General features: G+C 32.1%; 1 protein-coding gene across 2 annotated transcripts in view; it reads right to left on the bottom strand.

The window, feature by feature from the left end:
- Nucleotides 1-19,119, bottom strand: part of LOC123698501 (hemicentin-2-like) — a 75,959-nt gene extending 56,840 nt beyond the window's left edge. For both annotated transcript variants that reach the window (XM_045645151.1, XM_045645152.1), the window contains exon 1: nt 18,878-19,119. The gene's annotated coding sequence lies outside the window, so the exon portion shown is untranslated. The remainder of the gene's footprint in view (nt 1-18,877) is intronic.
- Between the last annotated feature and the right edge of the window lie 8,145 nt (nt 19,120-27,264).

The raw sequence follows: 27,264 nt of genomic DNA, 5'->3' as shown, positions 1-27,264 counted from the left end.
GGCATAATTTGTATAGTGTCAATATAGATATTGTCAAACAACATTTATATATGCGTCATTTGATTATTAATTTCCAATAGTTAACGTGTAAATTGATTTGATTTTTATAACATTTAATAGATGGCGCTGTTTCTAATTTTTCTTTATACTACTAAATTCATTAAACTGTTTCTCTGCCCAAATTACGTAAATGACATAGTTTTTATTTTGTAAAGCTAGATAATAGCATGGCTTACTCGAAACCAACATTTAAACATGAGTCTTTAGATTGTACGCTGTCGTAATACACGGAATACGTAAGAAAAATAAAGGTTCACAGCTCCTCCCCCGTAGGTGATAGCTTGATAATATGTAGCCTATAGCCTCACCCGACCTGTTAGTAATATTCATGCAAAATTTGAAGTCAATCTATGCAGTACTTTTCGAGATTAGCTCGGACAAACATACAGACAAACAGACAAACAGACAAACAGACAAACAGACAAACAGACAAAAATTCTAAAAACTATGTTTTTGGCTTCTATATCGATTATAGATCACGGCCCAGGTATTCTTTTAAAAAAATATTCAATGTACAGTTTTGACTTTCCTACGATTTTATTATATGTATAGATATCATTATTCCACAATCATTTACTCTGTAAAACTGTGTTTCAGTCAAAACTACCAATATCCAACGTTTATTTAATAACATAACTATCTTTCTCACGATAGAAACTAATTAAATAAAAATATACAAATATAAAAAACAGCAAATATAATTCAGTTTAAAGTATTTAAATTTCAAAGATACTTCATCATTATAGTGATCAAATTGCCTTGTTAAAGTACGAACTTGAATTCTTGTAATATTTTATAATTTATTTGATATCATGATCGTATTTCCGGACTCAAAATTTATTCAGTGAAGTAATAAAATAACTAAATAACATATATATAATTGATAAAATAACTAAATATTATTATATATAATATATATAATTGATGCTTTTTCCTTTCACGATCTTATTTACGTATCCTATAAACTCCGTCCTCCCAAATTTAAACCTTCCTCTGTACTGCTTCGTAATTTTGCCGGTATGGATACTGAGTTCCTTTTGGCTGATGCACACGACGCTGACTGGGGGACTGTTATAAATGCAGAATCCATCGACTTAAAAGTAAGTACTTTTAACCATTTAGTGACTGCGCTATATGACAAACATGCACCCCTTAAACTTGTCAAAAAGAAACATACACCTGCGCCTTGGCTCTCACCTGAAATAAAATCTATTATGAATAGGAAAAATCGTGCAAAGACTAAAATGAAGACAGCAAAAACGGATCGAGTGCGTGAAAAATATAGGAACATCCGTAATCGTTGCAACATACTGTGTAGAGATGCACAAAGACGCCATATCCATAACTCGGTCGAGAACGGCGACCCCTCTAAAATATGGAAGTTTCTAAAATCCTTAGGAGTTGGTAAATCATCTCACGCTTGTTCACTTAATATCTTTAATATTGACGCTTTGAACGCTCATTTTTCATCATCATCCAACCTCAATGTTTCGACTATACAACAGACACTTAATTCCCTTTCTACCACTTCAGCTCCTGTTTTTCCCCCGTTCTATTTTAAACGATGCACTGTAGCGGAAGTTAAGAAGACGATATTGTCCATATCTTCGAACGCAGTCGGTGCTGACCTTGTAAGTCGTAATATGATCCTTCCTATCCTTGATATTATTGCTCCTGTCATTACCCATATCTTTAATTTCTCACTTACCTCCGGCAAATTTCCAAATGCGTGGAAAGATGCTCAGGTTATTCCTCTCCCTAAAAAATCTAATCCAAACTGTTTTTCCGATTTCCGTCCTATCTCTATTTTACCTTTCCTTTCCAAGGTCCTCGAACGCATCATCCATGCTCAATTAAGTTCATACTTAAACACTCACAGCATACTTTCTCCTTTTCAATCCGGTTTCCGTCCTGGTCATAGCACGACTACTGCTCTCGTTAAGGTCACTGATGACATCCGTTCAGCTATGGACAATAAACAACTCACCATATTGTGTCTTCTCGACTTTAGTAACGCATTCAACACTGTTAATCATGATATTTTACTGGGTCTGTTACGCCTAATTAAATTCTCCCCTACAGTGCTCGAATGGTTTCAAAATTACCTGGGTGATCGACGGCAGCGTATCTTGTTGGATGGTAAACATTCTTCTTGGTGTGCTGTCCCCGCTGGTGTACCACAGGGTGGCGTCTTATCACCTCTCCTATTCGCCATTTTCATAAATAATCTCTCCTCTCGTATAACTTCTCTCTACCATATGCTGACGACGTACAGATCTACCTTCACTCTACACCTAGTAATCTACCCGATTCTATTAACACTATAAACGCTGAACTTGCAACAATAGTAAAATGGTGCGATGAATTTGGACTTAAGATTAATCCTTCCAAAAGCCAAGTGATCGTTGTTGGAAGTCAGTATCTTATATCTGAGATTGACTGGGGAATTCTGCCGAGTGTTAAAATTGGGTGCGAGGGTATTCCTTTCAGCAATCAAGTAAAGAATTTAGGTGTAATTATGGACCAAACGCTTTCTTGGTCGCAGCATCTCCAGCATATCAGTCGCAAATTATATGCTGCATCTAACTCCTTACGACGCCTCCGTAACTTTTTACCCATACCGACCAAAATTATGTTAGCACAATCCCTTCTCCTTCCTATTCTTGACTACGCTGATGCTTGCTTTCTAGACTTAACATCTGAGCAATTGGATAAACTTGAGCGACTTCAGAACTATTGTATTCGGTTTGTTTACGGTCTCCGTAAATATGACCACGTTTCTCATTTTCGTAAGAAGCTCAAGTGGCTCCCGATCCGCCTTCGCCGGAATGTTCATTACCTGCAACTCCTGTATCGTATCCTCTTCAATCCCAAAACTCCTTCTTACCTTAAAGACCAGTTCCAATTCCTGCACTGTGATAACTATTCTCTGCGATCGGTGGACAGGTTAGTGCTGTCTATGCCTCCGCATCGCACACAATTCTACGGTGACTCTTTTTCCGTAAGGGCTACCGGATTATGGAACTCCCTGCCAGTTAGCATCCGACAAGCTCAAACGCTGTACACCTTTGCCAAACAAGTCCGAAGCCACTATTTGAACTTGGCATTTAACTCGGATTAGTAAGATTAATTTATTTATTTATTTGTGTTTTACTTTATTTTTCTATCTAAACTACAGTATGAGTTTATGTATGTATTTATATTATATTATTTGAATGTGTATTATATTGTATTATATTATATGTAATATATATAATATTTTATATGTATGTATTTATTATAGATCATATATAGCTATGTATGTATATATATTTATATATATTTTGTACTTCCTACCTACCTCCTCTTTCATAATATTACTCCACACAGTAGGTTGCCTGGAAGAGATCACTCTTAAGTGATAAGGCCGCCTTCTGTGCTGGACTAGTTATAAGTTTTAATTTTAAGGATTTATTTGTATGCCAGCACAATAAAGTGTAAATAAATAAATAAATAAATAAATAAATATTCGGTAAACTCAACGTTGACTCAGTATGAAATTTCCAGTATTAGATTTCAAATGTAAACTTGAGTTTCATATTATGTTAATTAAACAATCTAGATGGTATTATTCGGAATAATCTCCGATATAGATAGCCGTTTGATCTGGTATCTGAAGCTCTTCCATATGGAATTGATTGGAACGTCTTTGTAATCAATGTTGGTGGAATATCTAGCCAGATCGAAAACTAGTTTTGTACCTATGCTACTCTGAAATCAAAGCGAAGCATAGTGTAACGTACACCATTTAGAGGGATCAAGCCGAGATCACTTTTGGGTTGTAGCAACGTGCTGGATGAAAAAATTCAAATACGACATTGTTTTAAACTAAAACTTTGAGAGGAGTTAGAAACTCTAGGCACTTAAAATGAACTTAATTAAAAAAAATGTACAAATAATATCATGACAATAGAATCACTTGAATAAAAATTATATAGGTAATTTAAAAGCATTTTTAAAGCGTTAATAACTATAAAACCAGTCTAGAAATAAATAAAAAGATTTTAAATCTCTGACAAAGAAAGATTAGTCGTCTAGTAATCGCCTGAAGTCTAAATTGAGTCGAACACGAAACAAAAGAAAAAATCTCAAAACAAACGCACTCAATTTTTGCCTCCTATTTCGCTATTATGTCGAGAAAAATACGGTAAAATAATAGTATAAGTAATAAATGGAGACCGGGAACTATGGCTAATATTTTTCATTAAAGAATGGCGGAGAAAAGAATCCTCGCTTTCAAGTATTGCGAATTTATACTTCCCCAATCGACTGCAGGCTAAGAAGGGACCGGGATGATATAAATTTGCAAGGAATGCGGAGTTGCGAAGACGTTTTCGAAGCGCCCAATAAAAGCGTTGAATAGTGCTATTGAGATCTTACGTTCGACGATAAATATTCTCCGAGGCTTGTATTTCTTTTGATAAACAGTGTCGTGAGCTTATTTCTTACCTGTACAATCATTGCGATGGGGAGACTACAAATCTCGTAAATAGACCTACTATTTAGATTTATCTCTGAACTACTTACGTTGTCCACAATTTAGGATTATCTACACACTACACAGGTCTATAAACTTGAAGAGTATAGTAAAAAATTGGAATACTTCGTCCTTATATTATGTCATGCGTGGGATATCTTTGTTGGCGTTTTCATTGGGATATGATATCATTTCGATGTGAACCTTTTGTGATAGCGAGCGGTATAATAGATAAGTTTGGAGAAATCTGCCCGAGCTAAATTGTCATATCATATTATGCGGGCCATATTTAACTTTGGTATTATATTTATTTTATATGTAGTATGTATTGAATATATGTAAATTAAAGTTTAATATGAATGGTAAACTATAATTTAGAAGGTTAAAGGAGATGTATAAGTACCTCTTAATGTAATTACCTCTTATTAATCGCACGACTTTTAAAAGGATTAATTTTATAAACTACGGAATTGATTTGAAATACCTATCAATTTCTTTAAAAAAATATTAACGAGAAATAGGTACAGTTTAATGTAGAGACCCTGACCTTCCAACTAGTGATAAACTGTGGTTCGAAGGCCAGTCTTTTTTAAACTCTTCGAGGTAATTAGTAATACTTATTACTAATACGCAGCCTCTATCAGTACTTACTGATAGAGGCTGTGTACTAAGTTTTATAAATAATTTATCCTATTGAAAATAAATAAAATACTCTACATACCAAAGAAAAATACACTTTAAAAACAATGTGAATATACTGTGAAAATCCTGACTGACTACATTGAAGCGCTCGGAACTTAAAATTTTGCATAGAGATTTCTTTTAGATCTTAGACGACGGATAACGGATTTACCGCGTCTCCGTATTCTAGATAAAAATTTCAAAGGAAATTTATGAGCACCTTATCTGATATTATAGCCTCATCATTCTCTAAAATCGTCTGACTTATCCGTGAATATTTTTAAAAGCTCTCACTTCAAGTAGCAAGTTTTGAGATAAACAAAACGATTGACTATGTCAGTTTTTGAGTTCATTTAGAATTGCAACTATAGTATTATGTAGAAATAAAACCGTAAAGTGTAGGAAAATAAAAAAATACAAAAATATAGCACATGTTATAACATTTGTCGGGTATTTAATGATGGACAATAATAAAACAACAATCAATTAGAACCAACCAAAAGAAATTAAAACCAACCATTGTATATAATAATAATTGGCCATTCCGATTGCATTAGTATCTCATCATTAGAAATAAGCATTGACTCGTTTTGTAAAAACAAATAGGTATATTGTATTAATAATTAGTTTTCCGAATAATAATTTGTGTTAATACGCCCTACATTTATGCTTTATTAGGAAATTCCTTGTTTCCATCTATCGCAACCCTCAGGTGTAAATTATCGTGGTAGGGGAGTAATTGCTTAGTAGGCAAAATTTGTATTACACCCTTAAAGGGTTTATCTTGCTTTTACTGACTTTGAACATGATAAAGAGAGGTGGACACGAGTGGGTTATAACATGTTTAAGCTCAGTTTTTCATACAGTTTATGACCTCGGCGGTCGCCTGCGGCAAACCTTACGTGTGAAGCGTGTAAATAAACTATCCATTCATAGCTTATCATTTTTAGAAAACACAAGAAAATCTATGGAGATTACAAACACATACACCTATTCTAAATGTAAAAAGTTTATTCGTTGTTTTACACAGTATTAGAAGGATTAGAAGTATGTGCAATATCGAGACGAAAGCTTTTGTTATTTTTTCAATTTAGGAATTTCATTCAAATTACGGTACTTTAAACTCATGAAAGCGTACAAATTAAATATTTCCAGCTAGTTTTTTAATCAGAAACGAGATTAAATTCAAAACTGTTTCCAACGAAAAATCGGGAGTTTTTATAAAACCTAGAAAAGTTTTGTAACATTTCATCTGTAATTGAATAAAATTGCGTCGTCTCGTCGCGTTGCCGTCAATTACATTTGAAATATTCAAAGATTCCTCTCGAATTTGGACCTTTATTTAAAATACGACTTCGCCGGGCCGCGGTGTGGACGTAAAAATTTTACGTTTCGGAAAAGCGTTTGTGCAATCAGAACGGATTGTGTGGTGAGACTTAGCCGAGCCGCGTTAAGCAACGTTCCCGGAAAACATTCGCCGTAAAATCCTATTATCGGTTTTAAACTTTTGAATTTTCAATATTTATCCTTCCGTGCCGCATCGCTTTTCATATTGATTATGCATCGCTAGAATAGCAACCGGGGATTTAATGGAAGCTTTACTGGTGAGTAATACAGCTTGATCGGTTCTATTATCCTTGAAAAAACAACGGTCTTACAAAACTTATTTCAAATGCAAAATATACAAAATTTAATTTGTATAACAATGACATCGTATTATAATAAATGTCTATCGAAAATCCGATAGAAAACTAATCCAGTGACCGAAAAAGCATATTTTTTATTACAGAGTTCTCATTTTCCGTAGCTATTAATATCCAGTGGAGGGCTCCTCCAACGCAACGCTTAATTAAGCAGATACGCCGAGTTAATTATAGGCGAGTGCACTTTTCATTGCTAAAAAGAGGGCGCCTATTTACTTTATAATTATTGTGAAATTAGATTACTTTTAAGTGCTTGCCGCCTTCGATAGAATATGAGAAAAGGCTATTTTATCCTCTAACACTATTTAATTTTACAAAAATTTGTAGCCAGTTTTACAGCTTCTAGATTTATTTGGTTTAGCCTATTTATCTGTTTACATGAAGATAACGTTTATGAAAATATTCATCAAAAGGGTATAGGTTATCAGCAACCAGCCCTTAATATTTACGTAGACTACGATATATCTTTCATATCTATACAATTATACGTGTTTAAAACCTATAATTACTATTGGAATGTCGAAAAATGGATATTCATTATTAAAACTAACTATAATTTTGAACGGCAGTTATTTTCCGAAGTCTATAATTTTCAGAAGAGGTGTTTAAGATATAATGTATGACTTTCTATCTACATAATACTAAATTTAGATTTATAAGTAAATTGTATATAATTTTAATGTGTTCGAATTATTGGTTGGTGTTGTATAATTATAACATACACCGTCCACAATTTTTTTATTCAAATTTAATACGTATCTACATGTTGTCTTTCGGTATTGTTTCTGTTAGGTTCAAATAAAGTATTCATTAATTTATTTATTCATGCTAACATCTAAGCTTTTTATATAGAAGTAAACTATTCCATTGATCGAGATATTAAAATTGCTATGTATAAAAATAATATAATATTACTAAAATAAATGTGCAAATAGCGGCTTTATTTCTAAAAAAAAAATATTTTTTAGGCAAACAAAAAATACTCAGTTTATCTATAATTCACTACACATCGAATATTCGAAAAGAATATTTGGTTAAACAAAAAATAAATTTAACAGCACTAATAATATATCAGTTATAAAATATTTGCAAATATCGGTTTACGCTGCATTTATATTTATTTATTCAATAAAATACGGAACGCAAACATTTTGAAAACGTATCTTTCATTTAGAATAGGCTCATTCATTTTATCAAACATTGTTTGCCTAATAATAATAAAATTGTTTTACAACTTCTTAGTTTGGTCTCATTCGCGCCTCTGAAAAATTTTGAACCATTATTTATTCCTACGGGAGCCAGCGAGCGAACAATTGCCACAGCCCACAAGGTACCATCTACTAAAACCATTTCGTTATTTTGTTGTATAAAATTTGCATTTTACTATTATATTACTATTTCAAAAGATAAGAAAGCTATAAAGAAAACACTAGCAGTTTTATTGTAACACAGCCTAGTAGAAAATGAACTTTTTTTGATAAAACTGATTACGAAAACATCCTTTGATAAATCTCAATAGTGAATTAGAATTAAGAAATGTACATCTAAATTATTTATTAGTGGATAGAGCTTTAAGTGAGTATACATGAGGGTATTTGAATTATTAATCCTACACGCATATTATATTATACTTGCGTCACAGAATACATAATAGTAGCTAAACGCTACAGAACGGACACTCTCCGCCTCCCGCCAAAATTAAACACTTACCTCACCCCGCACGATCAGACATGTTATGGTACCCATTTCCCCGCAAGGACGATACCAACGACGTCTTTAGACGAAACGCAACGAAGATTGACAACATTAATCAAATTGACTTAAAGCAATTTTATTATTTTGGATTTGTGATTATCGTTTTTCGTAGAAAATGGTTAGATATTGTGCTGTTTACGGATGTATTTCATCAGAAAAACGCGAATTTTTTTTTACGCTAGTCACAAATGTGCCAACCATAAAGAGTTAACACACACATTTGCAGTCTCTACAGTGTGACTGTCAAAACTATAATTTTGTATGGAGTGTCCGGGGTGTGCTTGCGTATAGCGGAGAAGGATCAATCAGTGTTGAACTGTCGGACTTGAAACACGTATAGGCGTAGTATAGTAGGCATGTAGGCATTATAGGTTTGTTATTACATACCTTACATCTCTTGAAATAAGGCCTAAAATATTATAGGCTTAACCAAGTACTACATCAAAAGCTTCAAGTTTATATCTGAAAGTTATTTGATTTTTTTTATATTAATTTATTTTTATTATATACTTATGACCTAAGATAGAGTCTTGAAGTATCTACCTTTTTATCGTAAAATAAAAATACGTACCTATACACTTAATTAATATAAAATGTCTGCCGAGACTGACCCTTGACCTAACATATGATGGCACTCGAGAAAAAAAGTAATTCACAGCGTTCAACTCGAAATTTATCGACTTTAGGAGGCCTTGTACAAATTTGTAATTGTATATTGCTTCTGTAAATAAGTTTGGTAAGCGTACATCGATAGCGAAGTGTGTCAACTGCAGCGGGGTGCCAAAAAGTATGGCATTCGGGTCAATAGTGCTCTGATAAGAAATAATTCTCTGCAACTTGGAAGAAATATACAATGTTCCCTAAATTTGTGCAGAATTTATAAGAAATTTTGTGAAAACGTGATGCGTCTCAATTTATATAACGCATAAAAGTAAAATAATCAAATATTTATTGCTATTATTACATTATAATAAATACAATGTTCTATTCATTTTGTAAACGGCACTACAGATGATGTTATCGAAAAATAACTCTTCGTTTTTTGACACTAATATTACAAATTCAAAAAATTTAGGTTTATAATCTATTTCTAAGCTATATGTAAAAAAGTCTTTAAGATTCTCTCTGTAGTACTAAAACCATATCGATTTTAATGCGTAGGTGCGGAATACTTAGATCCTATAAAATGGCGCGCGCTGAGCTGTGTTGACTTTATTTTTTCGCCCTATAAATTATTATTTTTCATAAAAATTGAATGGTTTCTCGAAAATATTTGTTTTCTAACTTTTAATGTACCTATTTATTTAATTCAACATCATTTTAACCCGCCATTGGTGACGTGAATTTGACTTACACCGTTGGTGACCCCGGTCTCACGCACCGGGGTTTTTGACTACGAGTTTTTCTGTAATTTACAGTTCATGCTACTTTTTATTGGGATAGATATAAAATTTGATGTTTTGTTGTCAATAAAACATAGGTATTTCATAAATCAAATATCTTTAATTAGCATAAGACAATATCTTTGAAATAACTAAAATTTTCAAGTATTTTAACAAAGGTTTTTTAAAACTCAAAAATAAAGCAACAATCTTAATTATTTAACAATAAAATTAGGCTTAGTCAGTCTTATGACATTGAAAACATAAAATGAAGTAACATAAATGGTAATACTTCGACCAAAAAAATAAATATACAATACTAAAATCACTCATCTTCAACAGCCAAACAACTAGAGCAAATTGGTACCTACTACGTGCGATCTGGTTCGAAATTATCTGGTTCGAAGTCACTTCCAGATTCAATTTCCAATGACGTTTGTAATCTATCCTCATCAGATACTGCTTCTTGCAAAAGAGCCTCGAGACGACCAGGGCCGTCTTAGACTATGCCGGGGCCCTTGGGCACACAAGAATTGGGGGCCCTTTGAAATATAAAGAAATCAAACTAGGTACGCAAATTTTTTCCCACAATTATATATTATGTTTTTGCCCTAAATTGAAACTTAAAGAAGTAATAAGAAAACTTAAAGAAAATTTCTATGTAAAATTTTTGCTCCATTTTTTTATACATTTTACAAAAAAGTTACTTCTGACCAATGTTGTATTATAATATGGTCTTTTGAGGAAACTTTTTTTCCTTATTTTTTTTTATATAATTCATTTGAAACGCTGCTGCTGTAATGGCGCTCCAAAGTTGACTTTAATTAAATTTAATTAAGAAATATTTTAAGAATTACTTTTTCAAATTACCTTTCTCTTTGAATTTATATTTTAGGTTTTATGGCACTCAAATGCTTTATAAATAAAATATAAATTCAACAAAAAAGGTCGTGTTCCATCGTTACAATATTGTATTCACTGAAAAGTGCTTCATATTGGTTGAGATGGTTGTTAAATCATCTCAATAGATGGCGTGCGGTGTGTCCCTTAAGACACATAAAACTGAAGGAATAGAATAAATTCGATTGCTCCGGCCGCGGCGGCGGGTCACGAGTGGCTGAGTTGGTCAAGCATCCGCCCCGGAATGGCGCGAAGGATGCGGGTTCGAGTCGGTTCGGTTCTTATATAAATTTATACCTTTCTCTTTTTCAAATTTATCTTTTTAATTTGCATCTGGATTTTTTCTTTCGTAGCCGTTTCATATTGATCAAAATTATTGCGTGCGTTATTAACATAATTTATTCAAAGCCTAGGCAAATGGCAAAAGTCAAAACGCTTGTCATCTATTCGTATAGAAATGGTCCGGTGTGAACAGAGTTCACTAAATTCTAGGACCTTTAAAACTACAAAATTTCATATCCAGCAGAAAATTAGTAAAATTGTTCAAAGGAATAAGGATTACTAAAAATAAAATTCAAAATTAACTGTCATTCCGGTACGTGAATTAAAAAACATATTCCAGGTTATAAATAAATAAAAAAATAGGTGATTTCGCGATTTATACTGAAACGATAAGTTTTATCATAAAATCATTTAGGTGTGAAGTGATTTAAGAAACGTGTGCATATTATAAGGATGGAATGAGTTTATAAATCGTTATATCTTAGAAAATGGTAGGAAGCTACATCTTAGGAAAATAATGTATTGATTCTTTTGTATAGATAATTTTATGATCTACAATTTGGGTAAAAGTAGTTATATGATAAAACTTACCGTTTCGGTAAAAATCACGAAAAACCTAAAAAAAAAGTCAACAGATATTAATCTGTTGACTTTTAGGAAAAAATTTTTTCGTAGTAACAGAAGGTCAGGAAATTTTAATATATTTTTGAAGTGAAACTTCTTTAGGCGCGTTGAGAGTAAAATTTCAAGGTTGCATCATAACAATACCGTAACGTCATGGAGTAATTCAACGATTTTGGTATCTTATAATCTTGCCAAAGAAGTGGGCTATTTAGCACCGAAATAATTTTTCAAATCGGACCAGTAGTTCCCGAGATTAGCGCGTTCAAACAAAAAAACAAACTCTTCAGCTTTATTATATTAAGTATAGATTGTGTTTTTAATAATTTCACCAAATTTCGGCTGGATGGGAATTTTGGTCGTGGTCGTCGTTGTCCTTGGAAGTGTGACCGAAACATTAGCAAAACGTCATAAGCTTATATCAATTAGTATCAATAGTTGATTCTATTCTCTAGCGTTTCTGCCACTTGTCTAGAGGCCCAGAGATTAAAGTTTTGTCACAACGCCCTTGTATGCTATTCTGTAAACTTAGACTTGTTAGTAATTTTCATAAATCTCAAAATAATTCAAGTAAAAATATATTATACTAGATTTCCGCCCGCGGCTTCGCCCGCGTTTGCAAAGGAAAACCCGCATAGTTCCCGTTCCCGTGGGATTTCCGGGATAAAAACTATCCTATGTGTTAATCCAAGTTACCCTCTATATGTGTGCTAAATTTCATTGTAATCGGTTCAGTAGTTTTTACGTGAAAGAGTAACAAACATCCATACATCCATACATCCATGCATCCATACATCCATACATCCATACAAACTTTCGCCTTTATAATATATATTAGATTACGTTAATAAATAAATAAATAATTCGAGTAAATGTCTGATAAGTTAATTATACCTAATGGTGTTCGAATCACTCGAATTATTCCATGTAATAACCTTGTAATAACATAGATGTTTTGATTCGAATAAATCTGAAAATGATCTGACGTTCTGGCATTAAAAAGCTGTATTGCTTTTTAATAAAATATTTTGAGATTTATGTGAGAAAAATTGTCAGTCCTACATTTCCTCCAGGGGGGCCCCCTGACGATGGGGGGCCCTGGGCACTGGCCCCCTGTGCCCCTATGGTAAAGACGGCACTGGAGACGACGCTGATTTCTTTCGTAAGACATGCTGAGACAATGTTCACAATTTGAACAAAAAACACAGAATTTCTTGTAAAATATCGATCAAATCTAGCAATACGTTTACTAATAATAGAATTATATGATTAAACTATAAATTACAACAACAGCTTTAACAAAATGAGTAAAATAAAAAAATACACAATAACCATTTGACTTACTTACTTGGTGACGCCGGTCTCACGCACCGGGTTGGGGCCAAAACTCTGTAACCTGCGCCTGCGTCGCTCTCGCGGGATAGACTAGCGGTAGGGGGCGCGAAATTAGGCAGCTACTCGAAACCACAGTGTAATTCGATAAACGGTGACAAAAATATTTGGGTTTCTTTAACTGCCCGGTCTCACAGACATATAAGGTCACCAATGGCGGGTTAAGAAGTGTTTTAACTGTCAATATGTAAAATAATAAAAAAAATCATGTAGCTATATGCACTGTAGTTAGTTAAGCTAGAACGTAAAATAGCCTTTGGCAATATGATAACGTAAAGAGACAGCATAGAACGACACAATAATATTGTCTTCGTGTTACGTGAAAAGCAGCTAAAGACCTATCATATTATAATCCATCCTTTAGATACTGGCTATTCTTCTATGTTTTCCGTATAACTTGTATACGTAGTATATTATTATTAGTCTGTGGTATAATATATCTTTCAATCCCGTTCTGATCCAGAATAGATACAATTTGGGATTGACGGATCGTGAGCTGGGACAAATATAATCAAGATGTGATTTTGCTCGAAGATAAAGTTTCTTTTTCTTTAATCAATGGCAAATCTGGGTTGAATCCATCAATTTTGGTAATATTTGTGGGGAAATTTCGTCAAAGTCCTATTTGTCACTTCTGCACGTTTCCTTATGGGCCCTCTACATAGTGGGCAGCGTTGGCCCAAAATGATCGTCGATGCTTGCCGTCATTACGGCGCATATGAATAAACACCTACAATGATAGCCGATCATAGAAATCGCACACTGCACTCCAAATTGACACCCACGCATGAATATTGAACGTGTCTGGACTGGAATATTTATTTATTTATTATACTTCATTGGAACAATAACATATTCTTTTGTGACCAAAAAGTAAACGTTTACATTACAATTTACAAATTTATAATTCTAAATAATTTGTTACATCGTACTTTATACTTAATTCTAATCTATTTTAATAAACATAAAGGTTCAATGTATGTTTTTGTTTTTGGTACCACTTTATTATTTATCTTTATACGTTCAGATTCCCCATAGAAATAAAAGTAATTTTTGTAATATTTCTCTCGGTACATTATTTCGGAATCTTATTTGATTCTGTTAGCCTTCTTTTATAATTCACCACCACAGTCCACATTCCACGTATATATAGCTCCCTGAAGTCCGATTGAGATAATGTTTTATATAACAAAGGCTAGACATTTTGAAAAAATACTTGCTACAGTGATATATGGACTATAAATATTAACGACGTGATTTATATGGGCGACGCATCGAGCTAAAAAGAATATAAAACGTTTACTTACAAAAATGTATTGATTTATTTATATTTGAATACATATTCATTCAATCATTTAAATGTTTGTATATATTTATTATAATATGAGAAGTAATGTAACCGGAAACGTCAACAGTTTCTGACGATAAAATCTTTTATTTATTTTTTCTTTAAGTGTTCTGTGACGTCTAACCAACCATAAATTATAATAAAATAAAGGCAAAAGTAAAATATACACATAGTTGATGTCTTGGAAATAAACAGATTACCTTTTGAACATGATAACATTTAAAGAGGTTATCGCTAACTCCAACAGAGCTTATTTCAATAAACGACGGAAATGTATATGTTCGTATCGTATACTAATATCTACTATAAGTGAGGAGGAAAAGCTTTTTATATTTCTTTACATAAATATAAGAATATATTATGAATTTATTACATTACCTACGTAGCATCATACATGTCGTTTCTTATAGAACTTTTTGGATTAAAACCCTACTAGTACCTACACGCGCAAGTATCGTTAATTTGATATCCACTAATAGCGAACTCTATGAATAAAATGACACATTAATATTATTAAAAAATTATCACGAGTCTTCATACTGAAGACAGCTGAATAGAGTCATTAGCAAGATTGTACGAGCGTAAAAGATAAAGCTAAAAGTTAGGTAAGCATGGATCGATCTCTAATTGGATCCGTTTCAATCAGATTCAATACAAATTAAAACTCTTTCAGAACCCATTACAAGATGAGATCCATTTCAAAAGGTCAAAGACTTTGATTTTCGGCAACTGTCGTGCCAATCATTACGGAATTTAGCTTTTCAACAAGTTTATGATGAAATGAGATCTTCACAGGAATAGTGAAACAGCGTTACAACATAGTTTTCTTGTCTTACACGTAGGTATAATATAATAGATATCTTCCATACAAAAATGCCGAAATATTCTTGTATTACAATAACTTGGTATAAGTAACACTACACTTTAAAATTTGCGCGGCATTTTTATAACTGTGATAGGTACCGGTTATGTGATTTTCTTTCATACTATTTGTATATATTAGCGTTGTTTGTTTCCAAAACAAAATAAAATAAACTAAATGTGTTTCTATGTGAAATGTTAAATCCCATCAGGGATTCGGAATCTCACTTCCATTACCAAGTAAGTTTTTGCAACAATGGAAAAAAATATATGTCAATATTTGACTCTACGATAAAATAACACAGAAAATGTTACAAAGAGCATTGGCTAGGAAAAATAAAAAAATGAATAAATATACCAAACAACTTCGCACAACACCATTTAGAGTTTAACCAAACAAAGTTTCTGTGAGCCTGATAAACATACTTGGATGTATATTTTGTAAATAAATAAAACATATTGTGGATAAGAAAATACATTTTCATACCATAGCTGTTTAGTTTGTTTTTTCTATCGTTTGACGTTTAGGGAATAAAAAGATTTAGGCTTTTTTACCTAATACAAGTACTAGGTAGGTAATTATAGTGATATTGACCTATGAACCTAATTTATATTAAAACTGCTTGACCGTTTTATAGTGAAATGTTACTCCTGTAATATTATGTCAGCTAGTGTGATGTAAAATAAACATTTATATTTCCTAAATAAAATATGTTTATAATCTTAGAAGAAAAGAATCACTCGATTCTTTCACTAAAAAATGTTTCATAATCCCCGCTGATATTGTAGAGTAAACAAAGAAAAATAAATCTGTCATAGTCTATACAGAAAGATCGAATATATCTATTATTCGTTAAAATAGAAATATAAGTTAGTACAAATCTATCCGTTTGCAAGTTTTTTCACGCCTTCAAATCGGATGAAATAATAAGAAAACATAAAAATTAATTGCAAAATGTGTTGATAAGCGCAGAACGGCTGAACCGATTTCTTTAATATTTTTTTCATAATATCCCTTGAAGTATGAAGATGGTTCTTACGGAGAGAACGTAAACATGTACCACGGGTGAAGCCGGGGCGTACCGCTAGTATTGAAATACAAATAGATTAATAATAGCTACATAAATAAAAACGTTATATTATTATCTGGCATTAGCTATTGCTAGTCGAAACAACAATCTAATAAGTGAAGAATGAGCACATAATATGGAACAGAAAAACATGATATATTAGCATGATTTATAGGAGAATAAATCGAGGTAAGAAAGCTATTCGAATATTATAATTAATCCATCAACCAAATTAATCACAATTAAATATTATCAAAATACTAGGTATTATTTATAATATAAAAAATAAGTCTAGATTTGGATAAATTTTACACGCTTGTGTAAACACAGACAATAACTTAGAACCATTTTACCTTAAGCCTTCTTTATGTTACTTTGTAATAGTTTTATTTTCCGTTCTCTTTTACGTTGGTAAAGTTTATCGTACCTACATTTTGTAGATAATTTAATTATTAAGGTAACACTATAGAATAACTACAATTATGAACGCGAACATTGAATGTAGACGGATGAAGTTTTAGAGAAACCTACGCAAAACGTGTTTCATCATTATAAGATACTTAGAATACTTTTGACAATGGCTCGTCCCGGGTAAAATCTGGGTACATTTAATAAGGATATAGTTGTTACCCTAAGATACCAAACGGTTTTGCTGTTCAACCGTATACTTATATAATATAGTACCGTATGGAATACAACATATAATTTTTTCTTTATTTTTTTATGTAAGTAATAATTTTAAGAATAAATATAATCAGTCAAAAATAATAATAAAGTATACCAAACAAAATGGTACATTGCATTCATTTTCATTGAAATAATTCAGATAAAAAGTAACAACAACAGTGATGCGAGAACGCAATATATGCAGACGGGAATTTCACAGTAAATATTTTAATTTAGAGCAAAGAATTTTAAAGTTTTAATTTTAAAAGATTCCAGTAAATGTCAGTTTGAGCATTCTCATTTAGTTTTATCTCTTTTATCTAGACTAAAATTAGAAAAAAACTGCGCAAGAGCTTCTCACCCTCTTTTAGCACTACCATAATTGAATGCGAGATTTTCGTCACTACAATAATTTAATTCAATAGAAAATCCAAATTATCCGTGAAGAAATTAAACGCAAGACCGAAAGCTTTCCAAAACTATTACTACTTTATGTATTACTAGTGGTCGGCCCCGGCTTCGCTCGTGGTACATATTTGCAATAAAAGGTAGCCTATGTCCTTTTTCGGGTATCAAAATATCTCCATACCAAATTTCATGCAAATTGGTTCAGTAGTTTAGGCATGATTGAGTAACAGACAGACAGACAGAGTAACTTTCGCATTTATAATATTAGTATGGATAGTATGGATGAGCTGTAACTCCGTAATTAACTATGCAATGAAATATAAGATTCGTAAGTGTGTATGTGTGTGTATACTTCTTATTGACATGTATGAAAAGATCTGGAGATTGAAAAATAATATGATATCATTCAGCTGGTCTATATTTTAATAGATATATAATTAAACTATTAATTTTGGGTCTGTTTAAGACGTCTTTGATTATTCCATTCACTAATGCGAGTAAAAAGCTATTTTCTTATTCCTTAATAATATATAAATACGTATTTGCATTTAAATTCTCCTTTTTACGCTTGAATGTAGTAAAATACTATTCTTTGTTATATGGAGGAGCCATAAACATGAGAACAATACTTCCCATTCCCAACCTATCCCAAGTAAAAGCCTACCATAATAATAATACATTTCATAAAATATTCACATTTTTAGTATAAGGTAATCAAGAGTTAACAAATTGGTAGGTAAAAGCATTTCAATAAGCGTATTTAATATAAAAAAATATAATGATTTGTAGTCGTAAAAGAAATGTAAATTATAAAAGTTAATCATTTATTAATTTTATGTTTTGTCATTAACTTAAAAAAACTAAATTTATCTTCCTATCATGTTTTATTACCTTTTTAACAAAAGTATTGGCTAGAGAAAGTAAATTCCTCGTCCGCTTCGTGATCGAATTTTTTCTATTCTTTGTAAATTTATAAGTAAATTCTTATCATAATTAAATTGTTTTTAAATCATATAATTATATTGATAACAATTGCAGAAACCTGCAGGTATTTCTTTCAACTTTAAATAAAATTTAAATGTTCAAAATAGAGAACTAAGTTCGCGCTAAAATCGTTACTAAAAAATGAACTCTACAATATTATGTACCACAGCGGTAAATTGAAATTGTCTCTACTGACTGTAAGATAAAATATTTTTGAGCTCAGATTAAATATATTTTCAATTTCTTACCGACCAAACAATTTAAATTTGAGAAAACAAAAATAGTTTCACCGCACTTCACAGCACTTTAAAAGTGTCAAATAACACTTATTCCTCAGTCACTGGCACAACATTTTTAGTCCCACGAAATAAAAAAAATAAAGCCCGGGGATACTGTTTATTATAACAATTTCAAAGTTCGAATTAGGAACGCTGGTTTTAAAACCGAATGCGCGAGTGTTAAAATTGGTTTTCGCGCATCGCGCAGGCTCGTTCGGAGAGGGCACAAGCGTCGAGCAGACTGGATGTTAGGGGTGACGGCTACCAACGCGCATGCGTCAACAACCTCTTATAATTTGATATCTCACATCACCGCCTCTGTGACGTTCCGTGCTATTACCTACTTACAAAATATTCAATTTTATCCACTTACACTTTTATGACTGTCAAACTTTCGTAATGCAGGCGAATTCGGATTTCCATTTAAAATCATATACTAAAATAGCCTCCGCACAACTTTGTCACAGTAAAGCTCATTAGAAATTAAAACCCGAAGAAGTTAGCCGTACCCTCATTATGAGCGGATAAGTTTATTTCGACTCACAATCCGGAGCATATTTTGAACTTCCAACTTCGTCCGTGCACGGTACCACGAACTTTCCGAAAGTCGGTCCCAAACTCGTAATCAAATAAAATATCTGTGTGTTAGATCGAGCATTGGATCTATGGAGGTGTGTATCAGTATCGATTATGGAACGTTAGTGCACCCTGCACGCAGAGATTGTCGTTCAGCGAGCCTGCAAATAAAGAGAATGAAGCTTGCGATGATTTTTGGCAGTTTGCCGACGGACAAGTTATTCCATTCCGGCCCAGTCCATGCTCCCTCGTCTCTTAAAACTAAAACCTTTGCCCGGCCTTTAGACGTGAGCTCATTTGCAAGATCAAAACGGAATATTTGAATCTCAATGCGCATGTAAATATTTCCCTCTAACCAACCACGACGTTATAATGTTTACGACTTCTTTTATTCATAATTTACGAGTTCTATAAACTTAATAAAAGTATACACTTTTCGTGGGTCGTATTTTTTAAATTTAATTTTCTGTTTTACATGTGATAGACAGACGCCCTGTTAGTTAATTATCATAGAATTTAGATATAAAGAACTAGCATTTCATCGTGGAAAAAATATATTTTTGGATAGTATAGTTACCTACTTAAAATATAAGATAAAGAGAAAATAACATACCAATGACCATTCTTGTGCATATCTTTTCATATTAATAGAGCATGGCTAAAAGGCGAAATAAATAATGTAATACGATATAATTAATGAATTATACAGGCTTTTATCGAAACGGGGTTTATTTTAGCAGATAAAAGGGAAATGAGGAAATGAAACTCAATAAAGGAACTTTGCTTCCCGATTCGCTAGATAAGAAAATTGATTGTTTGTGCAAGTATAATTTCTTCTGCGTGTTTATTGTTTTATTAATGAAGCTTTAAGTATTGATTTCACAGTATTCCTCTATATAATCCTGTTTGAAAAACTCCGTACTTTTAATAATGTTGTTGGCTTGAAATTGAACCACAACTCTTGAACCACTCTATCTAAAAGCCGTGTGTGCTGAGAATACGTGTCAGAAGTGAAACTTCTTTTGCAAGATTCAAACATCGTTACTATAATCGTCACCTTGCTCCATGACGTGACGGTATTGCCATGACGCGACATTGAAATTTTACTCTCAACGCGCCTAAAGAAGTTTCACTTTAAAAACCGATATAAAATCCGTTGCGTAGTTTGAGACATCTAAGCTTACATAGCGGGAGCGGATACTGGGAAGCGACTTTGTTTTATACTATGTAATAATGATAATTAATAATTAATAAACAGACTTTAGAAATAGGTACAATTACATCAAACGAATATTTAGTATTTAGATGCATGTAGAATGATGGTGTAGAATGGATCAGTAGATTGATGGCAAACCAGCTTATTAGAAACAGAATAATGTTTAGAACAGAATAATATTGTGTTGAGCAAATACTCGATGATGCATATCACAATAATTTTTTATTACGAAATATAATTCCCGAATAATGTGAGACGAGATAAATATTATCACTAAATAAATTAACTATTATGTTGTTATAAAATATATTAAAAATGACACTGTTATCTCTCATAAGTACCTGTGCATCGAAGCTCTACCACCAGGGTCGTCAATAATAATTATCGCTTTTGATTCCGGACTTCAAAAAATGATACACACACACTTTTTGACCGTTTCTTTGTGTCTAAAATAAGACAAGTTGTAGAATAAAACGTTAGTAATGAAATAGTTATCATACTTATAATCTAGCAAATAGTAAATACGCACACCTCCCATAATGATCAGTATCTACAAGAATTATCTCAATATTTATTTCGCGCTTATTCTACAATATTTTATGAAATAAAAATGAAATTCATTAAAAGGAAAACAATGATAGCAATTACCTTTTCCAAATGACTTTCTACAGATCTTGTTTAAACAATTTAACGATTACCGCAACGCATCTGGTGTAATTTATGTAATTGTTGGACAATTAGCAATATTAAAATCTGTTTTGTTAGCAGCATTCCGCGTAAAATATTGCCGGTTTTTCATTTCTAGATTAAATATGTACAGTGAATATTAATTTTACATCTGATACTTTAATACTAAAATAATATTAGTGGGATAAATTTAATTAGCAACATTTGTTTGTATGCTAATAATGTTTTACCACAAAATTGAATTCTATGTGACATTTTCATATTTATTGCTCGTCAGATTGCGGTTAACGTAAACCTAACAATTTTGGCGAGTTGTTTGTTGTTTAAATATTTGATAAATTATTTTTGAGCTAGAGTTATTTAAACTGAGAATGTTAATTACAATTAAATACTTAATGGGATCACAAATTACATTTACGTGTGTTAGTCGCACTTTGACGCGTGAGTAAAGTTCTTTAATTTTTTAACTCGCTGATGAAACTATTTATAAATACTTTATAAATACTTATTTTTAGTCACATTATTACATTACACATGAATATTTTTCATTAGATATCTCAAATCCGGAATAAAAAACTGAACGTATTTTAATTTAGTATGTAGGTGCAACGAGTAATTGAAATTTTCCCCGAGCAAGAAATAATCGGGATTAAAAACTTTACAATACCCACTTCAAATATTATGTACATTTGAAGTAAGAATTATCAGCTTCCAACCAAATGACATCAGACTGAGAAGCGCTTAGAACTATAAATTTCCATTTATTACAAGAACAACAAAAGTTGATATTCATGTGACACTAGCTTTCCGCCCGCGGCTTCGCTCGCGTTTTCAAAGAAAAACTCGCATAGTTTCCGTTCCCGAGGGATTTCCGGGATAAAACCTATCCTATCTCTCAAGTTGGATCGAACTGCACATGGTGTGCGAATTTTATTATAATCGGTTAAGTGGTTTAGGAGTCCATTGAGGACAAACATTGTGACACGAGATTTATATAATATATTAAGATTAAAGTTTAACTAGGAACTTATGTCTTATTTTATCTAATTAAATTGAAACACTTGTTCATCTACTACGTAGCAAGGAGGTAAAATAACAAGCAACATTTCAGCATGCTATATCAATTTTCTTTGCTCGTAATTGATGACCTACGCTAAGAACAGTAGCGATTAACCAATGTAATCACCAGCAATCAGTATAGATCCGTTAACTTCGTCGAAGCGTAATAGGAAAAGCGAAAAATGAAACGATTGCGTTACCCGAGAAATAGAATTTTTATCGCAAAGCTAAGTTCGTTTAATCGCTCTGAAATAATTAAAATACTTTTGCATTTTTACGAATGTTTAGACGTTGAATTTAAAACGCTTCAGCATTTTTAGTTTAAGTGGTGAATAGAGTTAGATTTCAGTAATTTATTTTGTTAAGTAGTTATTTATACAAGAAAAATTCTTATAAACAATACGCGTTAATGACTAAGTCATCTTTGTTTATGTTTCACGCCTTTTCTAACGCCATAGTTTTTAACAAGCAAATAATAAGCCAATAAATTACCCATAATACACTTTATAATAGCAGATAAGAGATAAGTAGGCCAGGGACGCCTTTGTATACATTTTATCGGATTATGTTAACCCACATCTTCCTTGTGGAATAGAAAATGAACGGTCAATTTTACGATAAAATTTAAAATGCCTGTTTGTTAAGACAGGATTAATACTAAGCTTGGATACTTCGAGATAAACGTCGATTACGTATTTATTTACTGTATACGAATGAACTTTGAGTAAAAATTTAATATTGAAAAAAAGCTATAAGAAAATAGTAGAGATTGATTTCACGGCAATAGCCAGAATTTTCCAACTATGTGGTTTGAATGTTTTTGTTTTACTTCTTCTTCTCTTAATTAATGGCTCCACCCAATAAGCAGGAACTTTGCTAATGTCCAGTATGCGTGTTGGGTGTATTTGTTATTGTACTTACCTACATAATTTAAGACAACTTAATCAGTATTGAAAATAAACTAAAGACAAGTTCACAAAATTATTTGAACTCTACGAGATAGAATTACTTTTTAACCGACTTCAAAAAAAGGAGGAGGTTATCAATTCGGCCGGTATGTTTTTTTATGTATGTACACCGATTACTCCGAGGTTTCTGAACCGATTTACGTGATTCTTTTTTTGTTCGATGCGGGATAGTGTCGAATTGGTCCCATAAAAATTTTATAGGATAGGCCCAGTAGTTTTTATTTTATGAGCATTTTTGACTGTATTTGTAAATGTTGCAAGTGCAACTTTGAAGTCGGTTGTTTTTAACGTAGTTATCACTTGTAATGTCGAATAATCCATCCTTAACAACCCGATACAATTATGTTAACGAGCCACATTATTCTAAAATCTAGGAACTAAACCTTGTGTAATATAGTAAGCATTATTATCATTTACGCTTACTATCCACCTCACCTTTACCCTACGTAAAGAACCAAAAGCCATCTACGAGAAAATAACTTTGACGCAGCAGTTTTCATGGAACAATTTATGAAACTTCGTATTCTCTCAGACCATCCATTTACCTTCTGACGTTCATTGGCTTCACTTGATTTAGACGTTCTGCAACTAACGTTTCGAGTTAGGGCCAATTAATTGTATGGATGGTATACAAAATGGTATATTTTACTTTCAAAGTTTAAAGTTACAGTATATATAGTAGAGTAAGTTGGTCGGAGTCAGTCGAAAACAAATAAGTTATAGAGTATTGTGGTATCGTATATGAAGTAATACTTATATCTAACAGATAAATATATTTTTAAAGTGAAACTTTTATTACATCGTCTCAAACTTTTTGCTCTGTGTAGCGCATGTCGCGTGACGGTCGAACCGTACGATAATTATCGTACAAATACGATAATTTTGTGCCTAAGTTTCACTTTTACCGTGGTTTCATAAAACCACACAACTTTTTTATTTTATTTTATAGGTATCACGATAATAATATGTTTTTCCAAATACCAATACGTTTTTAAAGTTAAGGAATAGGGGATGTAGATGGAGGGGTGACTGCGGAAAACAGTTTGAACGTATAACGTAGAACGTATAACGTCGATATATATATTATATGTATCTTCACTGACTGTTATGCATTTAATAAAATATTTAACCCTCAAGTAGTGTCACTGCAACGGTCATATTTTATGCAGTCTGTCATGCCTTGCTTGATACTAGATATAAATTATACGAGTTACATAGCTGTAAAACATTTTAGATTTACTGTATCATCTTACTTTATGATTTATATTTTTTATTTATTTATTTTACCTTTTGATGTAATTTTCAATATTCATATTTATCGGACTAAAACCTCTTCTCTTGATAATTACGAGATGATTTTATAAATGAATATTCTATACATTTACCCAAAAATCAATGATGAACTGGTGCAAAATTTCCTTTGAGAGCTTTATAATTAATGTATGCAGCCGCCTTTAATAGCATATGAATAATTAACGAACAAATTCATTAAGAAAAAGCTCCGTTATAATAAATATTATTTAAAGCCGTGGGTGATATTAATTACTTGTTAAAATTAACTACGTAGATGTTATTGAACTCGTCAGTTGCGAGGAGCGTGGGTTCGAATCTCGGTAGACCAGAATACTGTTATTTGTACGTTTCTTTAAATCTATGATAACGTTGATGTAATTGAAAAAAAATCATTGCATGTATGAGTTATATGTATTCCAAAAAAATTATAGTAGTATGATTTGTACCATTGTACTTAGCGAATGCAAAACTATAACCTCTTTTGAGTTTAGTATACCAACAGTGGGACACCCTGTATAGATTTCGATTCAATTCAAATTTGATATTTAGCGACTTTCATCTAAAATAATAGATCAAAGATCCATGATTCTATGCTGAGAAATTGCCCCGTTTATATCATAACTAGATTTCCGCCCGCGGCTTCGCCCACGTTTTCAAAGGAAAACCCGCATAGTTCCCGTTCCCGTGGGATTTCCGTTATAAAACCTATCCTTTGTGTTAATCCAAGTTACCCTCTATATGTGTGCTAAATTTCATTGTAATCGGTTCAGTGGTATTTGCGTGAAAGAGTAACAAACACACACACACACACACACATATCCTCACAAACTTTCGCATTTATAATATTAGTAGGATAAAATTGTTAGTTTCGATAGTGTGATAAGTAATTACGCATAGTTCATAATATATCAGTTTGATATCGGAATAATATTATCAAAGCCTAAAATACTGCGAAACATTTAATTAGAATCAAATAATTTGGAATATTAACATAATTATTGGCGCCATTTGAATAATAATTTTATCGATGCACAATGATAACTTAAACCTGTTTAATATATTACAGGGACATTAATGCATAGCATTATGACTAGCATATTTTTAAGTAAATATTCTAACAATAATTTTATGAGTCATTATTTTTCAGCACTGAGAATTTAAAGTATATTTTTGTATGGATGGTTTCTTTCTTTCCTTTTAATTTCAAGTTAAAATAATTAAGTCAAGTATGAAGTAGGTTTATAGCAATGACATGAAAGCATTTTTAAAAAGAAACACATAAATGTCGATTTTATTGCATATATTATCTACAATAAAAATATCTGCTACTATTGTTTCTTCTCATGTTTCACAAAAACGTTTCACATTTTTATTAGAATGCAATGCAAGAAAGAACTACTCCTTTATATTATACATATTACGAAGCCACAAAGGCTTCATTTCAACAATTTAAAATAATTTTTATAATATCCTATCACAAAGTGTAAACAGTGAATTGGCTTTATTGGAAAATCCTGAAAATAAGGTAAGGATGGCATTTTTCTTTTTCTCTTTAAAATAATGCTGACTTTCGCAAACTTGATAAAAAGCCTATTGGAAAAAATGCATTGAGTATCTGTAAGCCCAACTTTTGAACTTTCTTCATTACTTGTTATTGAAACGACGAGGAACTTTTAAACTAAACTGTTGAATCTCTCGTTTAAGGAATAGTTTTCTTTTATCCTCTTGATACATTTTATGTTTAATTAAAAGATTTTGTACATAAAAGGTAAAGATATAAATGATATAAATTTAATATCATGGTTGTTAGCATCATATTTTTAACTTTATTAAGAGGTTGTGTATTAATAAGTAGTTATGTGTAGAGTAATCTATTACTATGTTTATTTTTAAGAATTGACTTCTTTCAATGTTATAATAATCAGAAAAATTCCTGGATTAGTACAACTCAAATTTACTTTGGTGTAAAAAGTTCTGGGTCACATTGAATGGGAACGAACAAAAAGTCCACATCTTAGCGGTCGTCAAACATGTTACACAGAAATATAAAAGTCAGTCTTTTATATTTTACAACTGCTTTTTCCATATGAATAGGGCGCAATTAGCCCAATCGCGTATGTTCCATATTTCTTCATTTCCCACACAATTTACTTCGCTCGACACGACGTTTGTAACCTTAAAAGTAATTTCTCGGAATCGTATTACCGTGAACATTGTACGCTGAATGTAAACGACTACCTACTAATCTTTTCGCGGAATTAACTTACTTCTGACGGAGTTGCTGACTTTAAACTACTGGTTCACGTTCTCGCTATGTCTTAGTCAGCTGTCGGGCCAAATGTAAAGGAAGAATTTCAGTACTTTTCCCAGCCTCAAAGGATGTTTTTAGAAGGGTTGCTCAGCTTTACGCTGGGTTTACTTTTGAAGAGTTTTACAACTCTCTAACGGCTTTATCATTTCACTCATTTAAATGCGATTTATATCCTCTTTCAATATAACAGACTGTTTAGATAAATCAGTCAGAATATCTTTGTATGTTGTAATGAAATCCTACTATA

Source organism: Colias croceus, chromosome 16, assembly GCF_905220415.1.
Source record: "Colias croceus chromosome 16, ilColCroc2.1".
Lineage (NCBI taxonomy): Eukaryota > Metazoa > Arthropoda > Insecta > Lepidoptera > Pieridae > Colias > Colias croceus.
This window is presented reverse-complemented; position numbering and strand designations above follow the sequence as displayed.